Raw genomic sequence first — 21,080 nt, 5'->3', positions numbered from 1 at the left:
CCTTGCATCCTCTCTGACCACAAGGGAATAAAATTAGAACTCAACACCAAAAGCCACCAAAGAATGTCCGGCATCACATGGAGGCTGAACAACACACTGCTAAATCATGAGTGGGTCATGGAAGAGATTAGAAAGGAAATTTAAATGTTCATGCTATTAAACAAAAATGAGCACACAAACTACCAGCTCCTCTGGGACAGAGCAAAGGCAGTACTCAGAGGCAAGTTTATAGCTCTGAGCTCCTACATCAACAAATTGGAGAGATCTGAAACTAACAATTGAATGACACATCTAAACCACCTTGAAAATGAGCAGCAAGATAAACCCCAATCCAGTAGACGGAAAGAAATAATCAAAATTAAATCAGAATTAAATGAATTAGAATCCAAAAAACTATAGAAAGAATCAACAAAACAAAGAGTTGGTTCTTCAAAAAATTAACAAAATTGACAGACCCTTAGCAAATCTTATCAGAAAAAGAAGAGAACACACCCAATTAATAAACTCAGAGATGAGAACGGAAACATCACCACGGAAACAACCAAGACTCAGAACGTTATAAGGGAATACTTCTCAAAACTTTATGCTAATAAGTTTGAGAACTTGACAGAAATGGACCTTTTTCTAGCAAATATTGACATGCCAAAACTAAACCAAGATGAGTTAAACTATCTTAACAGGCCCATATCAAGCACTGAAATAGAAACAGCAATAAGAGTCTTCCCAGCTAAGAAAAGTCCAGGACCAGATGGTTTTACAGCGGAATTTTACAAGGCCTTCAAAGCAGAGTTCACACCAATACTCCTCCAACTCTTCAATGAAATTGAAAGAGAAAGCTCACTACCGAACACATTCTATGAATCCATCATAACCCTCATCGCAAAACCAGGCAGGGACTCATCAAAGAAAGAGTACTATAGACCCATTTCTTTGATGAATATTGATGCAAAACTTCTCAACAAAATTTTGGCCAATCGACTTCAACAATTCATCCAAAATATCATAGACCATGATCAAACAGGATTCATTTCAGGGATGCAAAGCTGGTTAAATATACCCAAATCAATTAATATTATTCATCACATCAACAGCAGCAAGAATAAGAACCACATGGTTATCTCAATAGATGCAGAAAAAGCATTCGACAAGATCCAACACCCCTACATGATGAAGGTTTTGGAAAAATTAGGAATCCATGGAACATTCCTCAATACAATAAAGGCTGTATATGACAAACCTACAGCCAGTATTATACTCAATGGTGGAAAACTAAAGCTATTTCCTCTTAACTCAGGAAGAAGACAAGGATGCCCAATCTCTCCACTTCTCTTCAATCTAGTATTAGAACGCCTAGCTACAGCAATAAGACAAGATGCAGACATAAAGGGGATCCAAATAGGGAAAGAAGAAATAAAACTCTCCCTCTTTGCAGATGACATGATCTTGTATTTAAAGAATCCCTAGACTCCACTCCCAAATTACTCAACCTGATTCAAAACTTTGACAAAGTAGCAGGTTATAAAATTAACCCCCAAAAATCAATGGCTTTTCTGTATGCCAACAATGAGAAAAGTGTGGCTGAAATTAGGAAAGCAACTCCATTTGTAATAGCCCCACAAAAAATAAAATACCTAGGAATTAACTTAAATAAAGAAGTGAAGGACCTCTATGATGAAAACTTTAAAATCTTGAAAAAGGAAATCAACACAGAACTAAAAAAATGGCAAAGCCTCCCATGCTCCTGGATTGGAAAGATTAACATCGTGAAAATGGCAATACTTCCCAAGGCTATCTACAAATTTAACGCAATACCTATCAAAATTCCACCCTCATTCTTCAAGGAAATAGAAGAAGCAATCCAAAAATCCATATGGAAAATAAAAGACCCTGAATAGCAAAAACGCTCCTCAACGGAAAGAACACTGCTGGAGGAATATCAATACCAAATTTCAAACTCTACTATAAAGCCACAGTAATCAAAACAGCTTGGTATTGGCATAAGAACAGACCTCAGGACCAATGGAATAGAATTGAAAACCCAGAAATGAACCGACAGACCTACAGCCATCTAATCTTTGATAAGGGAGCTAAATCAATAGAATGGAAGAAAGACAGCCTCTTCAGTAAATGGTGCTGGCAAAATTGGTTAACTACATGTAGAAAACTACAGCTAGATCCTTATATACCACCCTGCACCAGAATCAACTCCAAATGGATCAAAGACCTTGAAGTCAAAGCAGACACTCTGAAAATATTACAGGATGGAATAGGAGAAACCCTAAGTCTCCTTGGCTCAGGCCGAAATTTTTTGAATAGAGACCCGGAAACACAACAAATCAAAGAAAGGTTGGACAGATGGGATTGCATAAAGTTGCAGAGCTTTTGCAGGGCAAAGGACATAGCTAGCAAGATCAATAGAAAGCCCACAGATTGGGAGAAGATCTTTACTAGCCATACAACGGACAAGGGTCTCATATCTAAAATATACTTGGAACTCAAAAAATTAAATCCCCCAACAACAAATCCTCAAAGAAACAACTGCCCAACAAATAAGTGGGCAAAAGACTTAAAGAGAAACTTCTCTGAAGAAGAAAGAAGTATGGCCAATAGACACATGAAGAAATGTTCAACATTCCTAGCCATAAAAGGAATGCAAATCAAAACAATAATGAGATATCACCTCACCCCAGTTAGAACGGCAAAAATCAAGAACTCTAACAACAACAGATGCTGGAGGGGATGTTGACAGAAAGGAACCTTACTTCATTGTTGGTGGGAATGTAAACTTGTTCAACCACTTTGGAAAGCAGTATGGAGGTTCCTCAAAAGACTTCACATAGAACTCCCCTATGACCCAGCAATCCCACTTTGGGCATTTACCCAATGTTTACAAACAAGAACATACTAAAGCTACCAGCACAACAATGTTTATTGCAGCATTATTTACCATAGCTAAGATATGGAACCAACCCAGATGCCCCTCAGTAGATGAATGGATCAAGAAAATGTGGTTTATATACACAATGGAATTCTATGCCTCCATCAGAAAGAATGACATTGCCCCATTTGTTAGGAAATGGAAAAACTTGGAAAAAATTATATTAAGTGAAGTAAGCCAGGCCCAAAGAAACATAGGTCCCATGGTTTCCCTTATTTGCAATATCTAGTATATGTATGAGTCAAGCAGAAAAGGTCAGGTAATGTGATGTCAGGAAAATGAACCCCTAGATATGTATTTTAAGGTTTTTTTTTTCATGCATGTGTTTCTAAGGCATTTATAAGATTATCTCTTTGTTGCTTTGTATGTCCCTCCCCCACAGTATAACCCTTGCTTTCACTATATTTGATGTCAGTATAACTTGTGGTGGAGATGGGGAAAAACCAGTTGTTTAAGGATACAGGTGGACCTGTTGCAACAATGAGAAGTACAAGTTGACTTGTCCAAAACGAGCTTTACAACGTCAGTGTTGGGGGGGGGGGGAAGGAGAAGGATTGGAATGGGGGGAGGGTGGAGGCTGGGAAGGGATGTGCAGGGTAAACCAAAGGAGGAGGCTGCAATGCTTGGTAAGAAATGTACGCATTATCCTGCCCATGTAATTGTAACCCCTCTGTACGGTATGTTCACAAATAAAATAAAATTAAATTAAAAAAAAAAACAAAAAAAACTGAAATACACATGTCTGTTATAATATACCAACAACCAAAGAACATGAAAATATCATATCATGCCTAGACACTGCATACATATAGAGATTAATAGAAATAGAAACATCAATAAGATAGCCCTGCACAGCCACTAGGTAGAAATTGGAATCCTTATACAAGTGCTTGGCACTTAAAGTGATATAGACAGTTTGTTAAACATATTGGCAATCTTTAAGATATTATACATAGAGTTGCATCTATGATCCAGCATTTTCAATCATAATTTTATATAAAAATATATTTCAAGTTATGTCAAATGATACACATGTACAAGAATAGATATTGCAAAACCTTTTACAATAGAATATAATAAATTGTTGAAATGCCCATTGAGGATGTAATACAATTATACACATGCACGCAAAGCAACATGAAATAAATTTACATGGACTTACTTGCGAAACACTAATATTGCATTGAAAAATGGATAAAACAGACTACATTTTCTTTTTTTTTTTGGTGTGGGGTGTCCCGTAGCGGGGCATGAACTCTGGGCCTGGGCACTCTCCCTCAGCTCTTCAGCTCAAGGCTAGTGCTCTATCACTTGAGCCACAGCTCAACCTCCGGCTTTTTTCTTTTTGCTTATGTGGTGCTGAAGAATCAAACCCAGGGCTTCCTGCATGCAAGGCAAGCGCTCTACCACTGACCCATCTTCCCAGCCCTATACTACATTTTCTAGTTACAATGAGATGTACAAGTCGTTATGTCGAAAATGAAGTTTAGAACTTTCGTGGGGGGGGCGGGGAGGATTGAGGGGGGGGGGTCGGGGGCAGGATGGGAAGGGACGGGAAGGGGAAACAAAGGAGGAGGCTAAAATGCTTGATAAGAAATTATGTGAGCTTTTTTAAATTGGCACATCTGTAGTGGTAGACTATGAAGTAATGTTTGGTCAAGTGGAGGCTATTTTCTAATGATGACAGGAAGTGACTACTACTAAATATTGGAGTATTTTGAGAGGGCAGTGATGATAAAATATTCTAGAATTTAAGGAGATGTTCATAGTCCAACTCTTAGACATTCTATGAATCATTGTACTTTATTGAAGAATTGTAGATTGCATTTATGCTAACCTTATTTTAGAATAGTAGTGGGTGAATCTGAGTGATAATTTAGAATTTAAAATCAGAGAATTCTGTAATGAATGAGTTTAGTACGTTGATGAATAACACTATCAATAAAATTTTATCTGTGACATATCCTCTGAGTGACTATGTATGATATTGTGAGCCAGTAAATATTCTACAAAATTATGTAAATTGAGGGATGAAATAGGATAGAGAGGGATGAGGGATAGTGAACCTCAAGTTGCACTGTATTAGCCATGAAATGTGTCTTAGTGGTAGACTGTTTGCCTTGCAAGTATGAAGCCCTGAGTTTGATTCCTCAGTACTACATAAACAAAAAAAACTGGAATTGGCACTATGACACAAGTCGTAGATTTCTAGCATGAGGATAAGAACTCAAGGCATTTCCAAGGCCTTGAGTTTAAGCCCCAGGACTAGCCAAAAATAAAAAAGATGCATTGTTTTAAGCCGGGCACTAGAGGCTCACGCTTTTTTCCTAGATACTCAGGAGGCTGATGGTTGAGGTTTGAAGCCAACCCTGGCAGGAAAGTCTGTGAGATTCTTATCTCCAATTAAATCTCAGAAAAATCTGAAATTGCTGCTGCCTCACGTGATAGAGTTCTAGTGTTCATCCAAAGGAGCTCAGGGACAGCGCTTACACCCAGAGTTCAAACCTCAGGAGAGAAAAAAGAAAAAAACTCACTAAATACTATTCCTAAACTGCTTTCTCAAACTGCAATTCCCATTCAACGACTTAAAATTAATTAAAAAATATGATAAGAATAAAATACGAGTCATTTTGGGAGCAAGACATAGGTAAAATTGAAAGGTTGTTTACAGGGGACAAAGTAAATTTTATATCAGGAATTGAAATTTGTTCTTCAGTATTCTTACATCATTTATGAAAGTGACAGTACTGCCAGTTATGGGTCAATTTCCTTGAGGAACAGATTGTATTCTGCTTTCTTTTCATAGGAAACCATACAGGTAATTTTTTTGCCACTTTTTTTTAAATTGTGAAAGTACATTACATAGGGGTTACTATTACATGGGCAAGGTAATAAGTACATTTCTTATCAAACATTGTCGCCTACTCCTTTGTTTCCCCTTCCCAATACTTCCCATCTCCCTCTCATCTCCCCCCCCACAGACAAAGTTGTACATTTTATTTTTTGAAATAAAATCTTGTACATCATATTGTTGCAATGGGTCCACCTGTATCCCTATTTAAACAATTTCTTTTTTCCCTCACCTCCACAAATTATACCAACATCAAATACAGTGAAAGCAGAGGATATACAGAGGGGAATGGACATACAAAGCAATAAAGAAATCATCTTATAGGTATGTTAGGAACAATCTCAAGAAAGAATACAAATTGAATCCTTATCTTGGGGTTCATTTTGCCTATCATCAAGTTAACTGACCATTTCTGCTGGTTTCAGTCATAAATTAGTTACTGCAAATAAGGGATACCATAGGAGTTACATTTCTTTGGGCCTGGATTACTTCACTTAATTAATTTTTTTCCAAGTCATTCCACTTCCTAACAAATGGGGCAATTTCATTCTTTCTCATGGAGTCAGAGAATTCCATTTTGTATATATGCCACATTTTCTTGATCCGTTCATCTACTGAGGGGCATCTGGGTTGGTTCTATATATTACCTTTGGTAAATATATCTGCTATAAACATGGTTGTGTTTATAGCTTTGTTTGTGAACATTCGGGTAAATGCCCAAAGTGGGATTGCTGGGTCATAGGGGAGCTCTATGTGGAGTCTTTTGAGAAACCTCCATACTACTTTCCAAAGTGGTTGAACTAGTTTACACTCCCACCAACAATGCAGTAAGGTTCCCTTCTGTCCACATCCCCTCCAGCATCTGTTGTTAGAGTTCTTGATTTTTCCCATTCTAACTGGAGTGAGGTGGTATCTCAATGTTGTTTTGATTTGCATTTCTTTTATGGCTAGGGAGGTTGAGTATTTCTTCATGTGTCTATTGGCAATCCTTCTTTCCTCTTCAGAGAAGTTTCTCTTTAAGACTTTAGCTCGATTCGTTTTTGTCCTTCTCCTCCACAAATTATACCAACATCAAATTCAGTGAAATCAGAGGTTATACTGTGGGGGAGAGACATTAATGGTTATGTAGAAAAACAAACTTTACAACTTTGGCAGGGGGGGGGGGCTAAAGATCAGATTGGGGGAGGTACGGGGACTATGGGAATGGATGGGAAGAGGAAACAAAGAGGAGGCAACAATGCTTGATAAGAAATGTACCGTTATTTTGCCCATGTAATTGTAACTCCTCTGTATGGTATTCCCAGAATAAAAAAAGAAAGAAAATAATAACAAAAAAAAAGAAATATACTCATTACCTTGTTCATGTAACTGTAACCTCTCTGTACAGTATTTTCACAATAAAAAAACTTAATTTTAAAAAAAGAAAAAAAAGCCTTTCGCTCACTTATTTATTGGGCAGTTGTTTCTTTGAAGATTTGTTGTTGGGGGATTCAATTTTTTGAGTTACCGGTATATTTTAGATATGAGACCCTTGTCCATTGTATGGCTAGTGAAGTACCTCTCCCAATCCGTGGGCTTTCTATTGTTCTTGCTCGCTATGTCCTTCGACATGCAGAAGTTCTGCAATTTCATGCAATCCCATTTGTCCAACATTTATTTGAATTGTTGTGTTTCTAGGTATCTATTAAGAAAATTTCAGCTTGTGCCAAGGAGACCTAGGGTAGCTCTTATTCTGTTCTGTAATGTTTTCAGAGTTTCTGCTTTGACCCCAAGGTCTTTGATCCATTTGTAGTTGATTCTGCTGCAGGGTGATATATAAGGTTCTAGCTTTAGTTTTCTACAAGTATTTATCCAATTTTTTTCAGCACCATTTACTGAAGAGGCTGTCTTTCTTCCATTCTAGTTTTTTTAGCTCCCTTATCATGGATTAAGTGGCTATAGATCTGTGAGTTCATTTCTGAGTTTTCAATTCTATTCCAATGATCCTGAGGTCTGTTCTTGTGTCAGTACCAAGCTGTTTTGATTACTATGGCTTTGTAGTAGTGTTTGAAATTTGGTATTGATAGCCCTCCTGCAGTGATCTTTCTGTTGAGGATTGTTTTAGCTATCCTGGGTCTTTTATTGTTCCGTATGAATTTTTGGATTGCCTTTTCTATTTCGCTGAAGAATGAGGTTGGAATATTGATAGGTATCGCATTGAATTTGTAGATAGCCTTGGCAGGTATTGTCATTTTCACGATGTTGATCCTTCCAATTCAGGAGCATGGGAGGTTTTTCCACTTCCTAAGTTCTGTTTTGATTTCCTTTTTCAGGTTTTTAAAGTTTTCATCATAAAGGTCCTTCACTTCTTTGATTGAGTAAATTTCTGCATATTTTTTTGTGCACTATTATGAATGGAGTTGCCTTCCTGATTTCACCCACGCTTTACTCATTTTTGTCATACAGATAAGCCATTGATTATTGAGGGATGATTTTATACCCTGCTTCTTTGCCAAAGTTTAGAATCAGCTTCAGTAATTTGGAAGTGGAGTCCGTGTGATTCTTTAAAATCATGTCATCTGCAAAGAGTTTTATTACATCTTTCCCGATTTGGAACCCCTTTATGTTTGCATGTTGTCTTATTGCGGTAGCTAAGGATTCTAATATTAAGTTGAAGAGAAGTAGAGAGTGGACATCCTTCTCTCATTCCTGAGTTAAGAGGAAATGGCTTTATTTTTCCACCATTAAGTATAACGCTGGCTGTAGGTTTGTCATATATAGCCTTTATTGTATTGAGTAATGGTTCCTGGATTCCTAATTTTTTCAGACCTACCATCATAAAGGGTTTGATGGATCTTGTTAAATGCTTTGTCTGCATCTGTTGAGATAACCATGTGGTTCTTATCCTTGCTCTTTGTTGATGTGATGAGTTATATTAATTGATTTGTGTATATTGAACCAGCTTTGCATCCCTCAAATGAAACATGTTATATCGTCATGCGTGATTTTTTTGGATGAATTTTTGAAGTAGATTGGCCAAAATTTTGTGGAGAAGTTTTGCGTAATATTCATCAAAGAAATGGGTCTATAGTTCTTGTTATTTGATGAGTCACTGCCTGTTTTTGGAATAAGAATTATTATGGTTTCATAGAATGAGTTCGGTAGTGAATTTTCCCTTTCAATTTCATTGAAAAGTTGGAGGATTATTGGTTTGAGCTTTGCTTTGAAGGACTTGTAGAATTCCACTGTAAATCCATCTATTCCTGGGCTTTTCTTAGATAGGAGGTCTCTTATTGCTGCTTCTATTTCCATCCTTGACATGGGGCTGTTAAGATGGTTTATCTCATCTTGGTTCATTTTTGGCATGTCCATATTTGCTAGGAAAAGTTCCATTTATGTCAAGTTCTCAAACTTATTAATATAAAGGTTTGAGAAGCATTCCCTTATAATGTTCTGAATCTTGTTTCTGTGGTGATGTTTCCATTCCCATCTCTGAATTTATTTGGGTGTATTTTCTTTTTCTGATAAGATTTGCTAACGGTCTTTCAGTTTAGTTAATTTTTTTGAAGAACCAACTCTTTGTTTTGTGGATTTTTTCTATGGATTTTTAAAAAAATTCTAATTCATTTAATTTTAAGTATTTCTCTCCATTTACTGGGTTGGGGTTTATCTTGTTGTTCTTTTTCAAGGAGGTTCAGATATCTCATAAAATTGTTGGTTTAAGATCTCTCCAATTTGTTGATTTAGGAACTCAGAGCTATAAAATTCCTTCTGAGTACTGCCTTTGCTCTGTCCCAGAAGAGCTGGTAATTTGTGTGTTCCTTTTTGTTGAATATCATGAATATTTGAATTTACTTACTAATCTCTTCCCTGACACACTGGTGATTCAACATTATGTTGTTAGCCTCCATGTGTTACAGGACTTTCTTTGGTGGCTTTTGGTGTTGAGTTCTAATTTTATTCCCTTGTGGTGTGAGAGAATGCATGGTAAAACTTCAATGTTTCTGAATGTGGACAAGTTTGCTTCATGACCTAAAATGGGGTCTATTTTGGAAACTGTTCCATGTGATGCTGAGAAAAACTTGTATTGTGATGCTGCTGGGTGAAATATTCGGTAGATGTTCGTTATATCTAGTTGATCTATTCAGTTGTTTAGATCTGCAGTTTTTCTGTTGAGTTTTTGCTGATTTAATCTATCTCGTGGGTATAGTGGTGATTTAAATTCTTCAACAATTTATGTCTTTGGATCTATGTGAGATTTGAGGGAAAGTAGTGTTTCTTGGATAAATCTGGGTGATCCGTTGTTTGCCAAATAGAGATTTAGAATTTTAATATCCTCCTGAAGGGGAGATCCCTTAATTAGTATGTAGCGACCTTCTTTACGTCTTCTCACTAATTGTAATTTGAAGTCTATTTTATCTGATATCAGGATTGCCATTCAAGCCTCTTTATGGGGGCCATTTGCTTGGTAGAATTTGTTCCAGCCTTTCACTTTCAAAATGTGTTTGTTTGTATGAGCAAGGTGTGACTCCTGAAGGCAGCAGATAGAAGGATCTTGCTTTTTAATCCAACTAGACAGTCTGTCACTTAATTGGAGAGTTAATTCCATTAATGTTGAGAGTTAGGACTGAGAAGTGTTTGGGAGTTCCTGCAATGCTATCCAACTTCTTGGGGGCTGGAGCAACTGGATTCTTCCTATAGTTCTTGGATTCTCAGTTTGGGTGCGGTTTCTTCGTCTTTATTGTGCTCTTGTTGGTTTCCTATGTGTAGCACATCGTTAATTTTTTATTGGGCTGGTTTGTTGGAGATATATTATTTCAGTTTTTCTTTGCTATGGAAGGCTTTTATTTTACTTTCAGTTATGAAAGAGAGCTTAGCTGGTTACAGTAAGCTTGATTGATAGTTGTTTTTCCTTAGGATATGGCCTACATCATTCCAGGCTCTTCTTGATTTAATTGTCTCCACTGAGAAATCTGAGCTGATTCGAATTGGTTTCCCTTTGTAAGTATTTGATCTTTTCTACTTGACAGCTTTTAGGATTTTTTCCTTGGAATTGGTCAAGTGTGGATTATAATGTAATGGTGAGATATCCTGCCCTAGTCTGGTCTATTTGGGGTTCTAAAAGTTTCTTGTATCTGAATAGGCTTATCTTATTGCATGTTTGGGAAGTTCTCTGCTAGGATCATGTTAACCAAATTTCCTAGACCATTAACTTCTGTTTCTAGGTGCTCCTCTACACCAATTATCCTCAGATTAAGCCTTCTGAGAGTGTCTTCCAAATGTTTAATAGATCTATCATATCTCTTTGATTTGTCTTGGATAGTTGTATGTTCTTTCTCTGTAATAACCTAGCTGTCCTCAATCCCTCAAATTTGCTCCTCTGCATGGTCTAACCTACTGTCGAGATTTTCTACTTTGTTTTTTATTTCTTTTCCTTCTAATTGGGCAGCTTTTATGGCTTCAAATTCTTTGTTGGAGCTTTGTTTTAGATCTTGTATGAAATTCTTTACTTCCTTAATTCGGTGTTGTGTTAATTCTCAAATCACTTACTTGATTGTTTATGGTTTCCTTGTACTCCCATTCCTTCTGTTGGGCTCCATTCATCATTGCCTTTGTGGTCTCCCTGAATTCTTTCAGCTTTCTGTTTATGGATTCCATGAATGCCTATGTTGATCTTTGTCTATTGTCATCCTGCTCTCCCAAGTCCTGTATTACTCTTTGATTAGCTTCCTCATGTTCATGCATTTCCTGTATTTCTCTTTGACTGTTCTCATCCTGCTCATGCAATTCCTGTATCAATCTTTGAGGAGCTTCCTCACTCTCATGAGATTCCAGTATTAATCTTTGGTTTGCCTTTCTCTCCCTATCATGCTCACATTGAATCCTTTGCAGGTTTTCAATCATTTCATTCACCATATTTACCAGTAGCATTTGTAGAGATTTTTGGGAACTCTCTTCTGGATTATATATTAACTATGCTGTCAACTGATTTTCCTGAGTGGGAGTTCAGATAACTGGGCTTGCAATTTTCCTTGTGTTTTTCTGGCTTGTTCTGCCCAGTCGGTTTGAAAGTAACACCAATTTTTTGCTAGATCAAAATTTTAAGGCAAGTATAATCAAAGTTCTGTAGTTTCACAGACAAAAGTCTGCAGATACAATATTTTTCAACAGATACAATTTATTCAATATCAAACAACTATGGCGTAATGGGCTAAGAACAGCAAAGAAGAATTTGGCAAACAACAAATTATTAATTTTATGGAGAAATGTGGGCAAAAATAGGATTAGAGGGATGTGGAGAGGTGAGTGAATTTAACCAAGTCCTAATCTTAGAGAGGGAAATGTATTAGACAGAATGATAGAAGCGAGATTAAGAAAAAATGGAAATAAAAAATTTAAATTTAAAAAGTGAAACACTTAAAATTATGTGTTTAAGGATGATATTGAGAGATGAAAATGATAGGATGAGAGGAAGGGAGGGATAGAAAGCATACATGAAAAACTAAAAAAAAAAAATTCTTAAAATTAGTTACTTGAAAATTATATAGGTATAAAGAGAGATAATACTGCTCTTAAAGAATTTCTCTTTTGGGTCCGGTCGTGGGGCCTGAACTCTGGGCCTGGGCGCTGTCCCTCAGCTCTTCAGCTCAAGGCTAGTGCTCTACCACTTGAGCCACAGCGCCACTTCAGGGTTTTTTCTTTTTGCTTATATGGTGCTGAGGAATTGAACCCAGGGCCTCGAGCATGCAAGGCAAGCACTCTACCACTGAGCCACCTTCCCAGCCCTGCTCTTAAAGAATTTTAGCCTAAGAGGTTGTGAACTGAGTAATAAATTTCTGGATTAAGTGTGTACACAACGGGGCATAATGTCTAATATACGACGATGGGTAAATATCTGGGGATGATCAAAATAACAATTAAGTCTCACAAAAAAGAAAGAGAAAAAAATGAAAAGAATAAAAAAATAAGGACCAAAAGGTCAGAAGAGATTTTTTTTAAAAGCACACACACACACATTTACACATAAAATAATGATGAGAAGAAAAAGATTAATAGAACACATTATTTTTTTAAAAAATTAAAATTAAAGTAAGGTACAAAAGACTTCTTTGATTTTTTTTGTGGGGGTAGAATGTGAAGATACTCTATATCCCCTGTATCCATAACCTGTCTCTTGGTGGATTTTCTGGTCTGCTTGTGGTGTTTGTTTTTCCTGTGGCTTGATTAGTTGCTTAAGTCAATTTGTTTGAGCAGGCAGAAAAATGCTCGGCATTACCCATAATTTTGTGATCCTCCTCCCAGGCTAGTTCAGTGGGAGGGAGATCTGCTTTGAGTATCACAAAAGAGGGAGATGGCTGTTTCTTCTAGTTTTGAGATGCTGTGATGAGTCTAGGTTCTGGGTAGGGTTGAGGCCTTTCAGCAAACAGTTGCTTTTCCCTGAGGTGCTAGCTTCTGAGACACCCAGCCCAGTCTGGATCCATTCTCAGCATTTATGTTTACTGAATTTCAATTGATTGTCAAGGCTGCTGTAGGGAGGGACAGCCTCTGGCTCTGTTTACAGAGTGAAGAAAGTCACTCCTCTAAGGGCGGAGCTTCTTTGCCTGGGCTGGGTGATTTCTCTTGGGTGGAACTGAGCCTGGCAAGTCAGGTCAGGTTCCTGTGACCTCCTAAATGGATCTTGTTTTCTTCCAAGCCTGAGTTGGAGATAGCTGTTCAAATGGGCCTTTTTCAGTATCAAAGATGGAGATCTCCAGTGGTGGTGGCAGGGAGGAGTGGCCTTACCTCCTCTGCTCCCTGAGAAGGAGTGAGGATGTCAGCATTCTACTCACGTCAGAGTCTTGGTTCCTTGGCCATCTCTGGTTTGCTATCTGCAGTATGAAGATATCTGCTCCTTGTCAGTTCTTACTGGTGGTGAGTAGAATCCGCTCTCCCGCTGTGTCTGGCAACTTTGTCCTGGACAATTTGTTATAGGTATGGCTGCTATGGCGGCTACCACTGTTGCCACGGCCGCCACAGCTGTGGCTACCAGCAAGTTCTCTGATCTGTGTCCTTGCTTGGATTTTCCCTGTCTGGCCAAACTCTGTGTACTGTGAAGCGACACTTGGTGTGATTCTCTAGCCTAGGACTGTTCACTGGAACATTAAAACTGCTTTCAATGTTAGAGCTTGTTTAGCTCTAGTTTCACCTCCACTCTCCCTCTGAACACATTTTTTGACTCTTATTGAAGTATATCTGATATTTTAAAGTAGATTTGTCCAAATATAATTAATTTAATCAATTATTTCATTAGGACAATGTTGGCCAAATTTATTTCCAGTAAATCTTATCCCTTATAATAAATGAGAACATGCTGTGTCAGTCTCCTATTGATATGACAAAATACTTTATAAAATTAACTTCAAAGGAGGAAAGATTAATCTTGGTTTCTGATTTTATACCTTTCAATTTACATTTCTTATTCTCATTGCTTTTGGTTGGTGGTGGTACAGTACCCCATATCAGGAAGATGTGATGGAGTTTGTGTATTCATGGAAGCGAGGAAGTTAAGAAAAGGAAGAATAAGAGTGAGAAAGGGAGAAAGGGGAGGAGGAGAAGAAGGAGAGGGAGAAGGAAAAGGAGAAGGAGACAGAGAAGTAAACGAAGGAAGAGGAAGAAAGGACTTTGATCTTAAACCTTCTTTGATCACAAGTTCTCAGTGACCTAATCTCTATTACTATGCCCACGCGAAAGGTTTCACCTCTTTATGGCAACATAGTGAAACCAAATTATTAATCCCAATCCTTTATAATTTTAGATTTAATTTCTAGACTGGTGGGTAGATCTTTCTATACAATTGTGATAACTTCTATTCTTAAATACCTGAGATGCTATTTGGCATAGAGGTGGTTTGGTTATACCATTGCTGAAGAGATGAATGAAATATTTTGAGTGAAAATACATTTTATTTAACGGATAAGGATGCTCCCAGAGGCTTCATTTTGTGACCTTCAAAAATGACTATTTCATCTAACTCATAATGACTTGAATTTTTCATAATTTTATGACATTTCTATTCAAGTATTTGTCATCTATAGTGAAGTTCTTTCCTTCAAGTTGAAGGAAAAATAAATACTATCATGATCACTTATCAGAATTATTCTTTAGAGAGTAGGTATAAAATGAATTTCGTAACATTCAAAAATTAGTTATCTTCAAGTCTATAGGAATAATTGGATAAGTGATTAAATATCTTGCTTTAGTTTTCTTATGAGGTTGATTCAATTTCTAAAAATCACTGTTGACATAAAATACATGAAATTCACTGTTTCTCTGAAATGACTTAGTAATCAAACCTCAGAAATACATGACTAGTAATTAAGATTTTTATATACTTACAAAATGTATGAATTTACAAGACCTAAAGAAGTTTAGGTTTAAAAGAATAGAAAATCACAGTATGTAATATTGGCCACAGTATATAATATTTAATTTAATGAAAAATTGCTTCATTCACCCTGACAGAGCCTTTTACTTTTTAGCTTACATGAGAAATTTGATTAACGATCCCTTTTTTGCTTTTGAATAATAGAGTATTGCAATTTGTCTAAAGATTCTGTCATTTAAACCTTTGAGTGCATATTTTTTCATAAAAATGAAAAATATTTTTCACAATGCAGGTTCAGGTTTAATAACTGAATAAATATCTAAATGTTAATTTGTTAAATTGAGCATCTAGAATTCAAATAATACAATTTATTTTATTCTTGGATATATTAAATCTGTGCTAAATATGGCTGTCTCAAGCTTGTAATCCTCGCTACTCAGGAAGCTGGGATTCAAAGTCAGCCTTGGCAAGAAAGTTTGTGAGACACATCTCAATTAATCACACACACACATTACAACACACACACACACACACACACACACACACACACACACAAAGCCAGAAATAGAATTGTGGCTCAAATGATAGAGCAATACCCTTGAGGAAAAAAACAACAACTAAGGTATAGGTCTTGAGTTAAAATCACAAGAACAAAACACACACACATGTAATATTATGTCTAAATGCTTATTTTAGTTTGAAGAAATAAACAATATCATGAAAATTCATATTTGTTACATATCTTGGAACATTTGAGAAGTTGTTTTTAGTATAATTTGCCTTAAGATATAACATAGGCTATTAAAATTAATATTAATCTAGTTAATATTTATAATTACTCATAACACCTTAGAGTACAACAGTTGGGATTTTTTCTATTGCCATAAGAAATATTCTGAGTAAAAGGAAGAGAGGAATATAAGAAGAAAGAAGAAAGAAAGAAAGATAAAAGAAAGAAAGAAAGAAAGAAAGGAAGATAAAAGAAAGAAAGAAAGAAAGAAGGAAAGGAAGAAAGAAGGAAAAGAAGAAAGAAAGGAAAAAGATAGGAAAGAGAGAAAGAGAGAGGTAGGGATGGAGGGAAGGAAGGAGGAAGCAAAGAAGAAAGGAAAGAAGGAAGGGAGGGAGAAAGGATGGGACAAAACAATTTAATTCATAAAATCTATTTAGCCCAACATAAACTCCATGTAATGAATCCTTTAGTAAAGTCAAGTTTGCAATTTTCTTCTTCGCATGTTATCCATGCATGAATGAAACCAACAAATGAAGGATCATAAATAACTAGGTGAATCTGTTTGCATTTGTAGTAATATGTATGAAAATCTTTTTCTCATTTTTTATACATCATCAAATAACTATTTACAAACAATTTACATTTGGTTATAAATATTCTAAAAATTGATGAAACTAAAGGATTTCAATATATTATATAATGTGAATACAAGTATTTTTAAAGTTATTAATATTAAAATCTTCATGTTATATTAATTATAAAAATTTTATTATGCATTTTATCAGGTTAATTAGCATCCTCTGATTTTGGTGTCTGTGGGAGTCCTAATAGCAGACCATAATTAAAATCAAATGAAATCTTGATTTGAGATTTCCCCAATTGCTTGATGTAGGCATTCAAAGTTATAAATTTTCCACTAAGTATTGCATTTAATATGTCCCAGAGGAGCTGGTATTTTGTGTATTCATTTTTGTTAACTTCCAGAAACTTTCAGATTTCTATTCTAATCTCTTCAGTGCCCCACTGGTCATACAGCAGTGTGTTGTTCACTCTTCATGGGTTTGACCTTTTTTTGGTTTTTGCTTTAGCTGTTTATTTCTAAGTTTATTCTGTTGTGGTCTGAAAAGATATGTGAATTCAATTAATTTTCTTTCAATTTGGACAGAATTTCTGTGTGACATAGGATAGGTTCTATTTTGGAGAATCTTCCATGACCTGCTGTGAAGAATGTATATACTGATACTGAATGTATATTCTGTAGATATCTGTTAGGGGTAAGTGGTCAATGTAGTTAGCTAGGTCTTCAGTTTATTGGTTGAGTTTTTCCAGTATAACCAATCAATGGATAACAATAATGGTTTGAGATGTGTTTTTAGGTTGTGTAGTATTTGGTTGATGATGTAGGGTGGTCCAGGATTCAGGGCATTGATATTTACACTTGTTATATCGTCCTAATTGAGAGTTGCCTTTATCAATATGTAATGTCTCTACCTACTAATTTTAATTTGAATTCTATTTTATCATATTTTAGTAATTCTACTGTGGCCTGTTTATGGTGTCCATTTACTTGAAAATTTTCCTTCCAGCCTTTCAGTTTAAGTATGTTTGTTTTTGTCAATAAAATGTATCTCTTGTGGACACTGGATGGATGTGTCTTGTTTTTTGAGACTACTATCTGATCTGTTTTCTAATTGGAAATTTAATTCCATTGATATTGAAAGTTAAGACTGAGAAATATCTGATAAGCCCTGCTATTTTTTACCCCTGCTATTAGGAGTTGTACCTCACCTATTGTTAATATATTTACCTTGTTCTCTGCTAGGGAACATTTTATATAACCAGTTCCTGTTCTTCTTGATCTTCTCTATATAGGATATATTTAATTAACTTCTACCCTGATGATTTGGTGGAGATATGTTGTTTCAAGCTTTCTTTGTCATGAAATATTTTTATATGTCCTTTAAATGTAAAGGAGAGTTTGGCTTGGGACTGTATTCACAATTGGTAGTTGTTTACCCTTAATGTTTGTCATATATCATGCCAGGCTCTCCTTTTTATGGCTAGAAAAGTTAAGCATTTCTTCATGAGACTAATGGCCATTTTTATTTCCTCTTCAGAGAAGTCTCTCTTTAAGTCTTTAGCCCACTTAGTTATGGAGCAGTTGTTTCTTTGAGGATTTGTTGTCAGGTGATTTAATTTTTTGAGTCCTAAGTATATTTTAGATATAAAACCTCGTCCGTTTTATGACTCGTGAAGATCTTCTCCCAGAACGTGGGCTTTCTATTGATCTTGCTAGCTATGACTTTTGCCTTGCAGAAGCTCTGATGTTTCATGCAAACCCAATTGTCCAAACTGTCTTAGATTTCTTTTGTTTCCAGTTCTCTATTAAGAAAATTTCGGCTTGTTCTAAAAAGCCCTAGAGTTTCTCCTATTCCTTCATGTAATGTTTTCATGGTGTCTTCTTTTATTTTGGGGTCTTTGATCTATTTGGAATTGATTCTCGTGCAGGGTGATATATACATATCTATCTTTGGAAAAAAAAATCATATTAAGTGAAGTAAACTAGACAAAGAAACATAGGTCCCATGGTTTCCTTTATTTGCAATAATTAGTTTACACCAAGGATAATATCATGTATTTTAATTTGACATTTTGTTCTATATTGAGCATGCAACATTATTGGTATATTGTTTGTTATTATTTCTGCAAACAGGCAGGTATATTTAAAGAATAATGTTCATCTTATCCATTACTGAAGGAAGCACAACAAAAGGAGTAACCCCTACTCAGAAGAACAACTCCTACTTACTTAGCTTCATTCCTTTTTTTTATTGTGAAAATAATGTACAGAGGGGTTACAATTACATGGGCAAAATAATGAGTACATTTCTTTCAAGCATTGTAGCCTCGTCCTTTTTTTCCCTTTTCCATCTCTTCCCATCCTCCCCCCGCCCCCCAAGCATCCCTGCTTCCCCACCACACCAAAATTGTAAAGTTCGTTTTCGACATAACGATTTGTACATTTCATTGTTGCAATGGGTCCAACTGTATCCCTATTTAAACGATTTGTTTTTCCCCTTCCCCTCCACAAATTATACCCACATCAAATACAGTGAAAGCAGGGGTTATACTGTGTGAGAGGGACATACAAAGCAACAAATAAATAGTTTTAAAAATGTGTTAGAAACAATCGCATGAAAGAAAAAAAATGAATAAATATTTTAGGGTTTATTTCCCTAACACCACCTTATCTGACCTTTTCTGCTTGACTCAGACATATACTAGATATTGTAAATAGGAGAAACCATGTAAGGCCAGTCTTGTCCCCTGTATCCTCATATTGTACATTACAACTCTATACCGGTTCATCCTATATATGTACTATCTTCTACATTGTGACCTAAATGCAGCAATTCCACATTGCTTTACTTTTTAAAAATTTCTCTCTTAATATTTGATGTTGATGTGTGTGTGTGTGTGTGTGTGTGTGTGTGTGTGTGTGTGTGTGTGTGTGTGTGTTTACAAAGATCAGAAGACAATATTTTTCTTCATTTAGAATACATCTTTCAGTTCATTGTAAGTTGTGGCTAATGGGAGAAGTCTCTTGCTATTTTAAGGATGAAACAGAAAAAGGTATTTGTGCATGAACCACAGTTGTTTATTAGTCTGTAGTTGACACTGAACTTCGATTTATATCTTGGCTGTTGTTGTGAATGATAAGTACAATGGACTGCAGATATATTTGAGTTACTCATAGAGAAATAATCACATGATTGGTGGGGCAGATGATATTTCAACATTGGAGTTCTTTAGAAAGCTGCGTATTACTTTCTACAAGGAGAATACTAACCTGCATTTTGTTGAAGAGTGTAGAAAATTTCCTTTTCTCCACACTTTCAGCATTATTACCTTTGTTAAAAGGTAATAAAGGGCAGGTTTTTATTATCTTCAGTACTCCAGACTGGCCTTAGACTTAAATCCAACCTCCTAAGTGCTTGGAATTAAAAGCCTTTACCACCACACCCGATTCCTTTCATTTTTTTGATAAAAGTTACAATAATTATGAAGTAGTATCATAGTAATTTTGAGTTACATTTCTCTAATGACTTCTGCTCAAAAAGAATTAAACCAGCATAGAAGTGGTATTAAAGAACTTTGTAAACCCACTGGAAATTTTCAGGGCTTTAAGGAGAACATGTCGATTCAGAACTTTTGTCCACTTTTAATCAAGTTTCTTGTTAATCTCATCTTCAATCTTTCTATACAAAATCAACAATTAATTCAAGGTATTAGAAAGGAACAATATTAAGCAACTCCTAACATTTTCAATTTTAAATAACATGATATTGCTTAATGATTTTCTGTTTATGCTTGAGACTATATAACTCACTTTAGTCAGACCTTTTACAAGGCTGTATGCATTTTATTTATTTCACATTGATTGTTCTTTCCAAAGACTACGTGTCTAATTTCCTTGTTTTCTTTCAGTCTCAAGTAGTTCAGATGTCAAATGAATAATAAATGGACAGAAGCAAACAAAAAATAATATATTTCCCCTCATCTGATGATGCCTTTACAAGAATGAGGAAAGAGTTCATCCAAGGACCTATGATAGGACATCAAAAAGGGAATCCATTCTTCTAGGTCTTTCTTAACTTTGCAATGTAACTTAAATGATGTAAAACACAATATAATGCTCAGATACTTTTATGTTTTATCAGTTTTGAACATTTTCATATGGACTTCACCTCAGTCTACAACATTCCTTCCTTATTTTGTCCTGATATTTTTACACTATCAAGACATAAGATAACAAGTTTGATTTACAGCATGAGAAATAATCCACCTGGCTTCCTTGGAAAAAGAGCATGATCAATACATAACATTACTTCTGTTTGCTCACTATATGCAATGGTTTCTGTAATACTTATTGCATTCTTTTTAATATTTAAAAAAAACTGCTGGCTAAACTCAAAACTCATTCATGGAGGTTTTTGTTAAGTATTTCACAAGTTTTATTTTCCTTAATTCTTAAGATAACATTTTCTATAATGCTAATGTTATTACCATTTTAGTGTTGGGAAAAATTGTAAGTAAAGGCAGTAAGTGCATGGCCCAAACACACACTGTGAGGAAGGAAATGAGTCAGTTTCCAAAAGTCTTTCAGCAATACACAAAAGGTAGGTAAAATCTCTCCATTCTCTTACACTCTATTCAA

This window comes from Dipodomys spectabilis, unplaced genomic scaffold (genome assembly GCF_019054845.1).
Source record: "Dipodomys spectabilis isolate Male_0828 unplaced genomic scaffold, ASM1905484v1 ptg000472l, whole genome shotgun sequence".
Lineage (NCBI taxonomy): Eukaryota > Metazoa > Chordata > Mammalia > Rodentia > Heteromyidae > Dipodomys > Dipodomys spectabilis.
Note: the sequence above shows the minus strand (reverse complement) of the source record.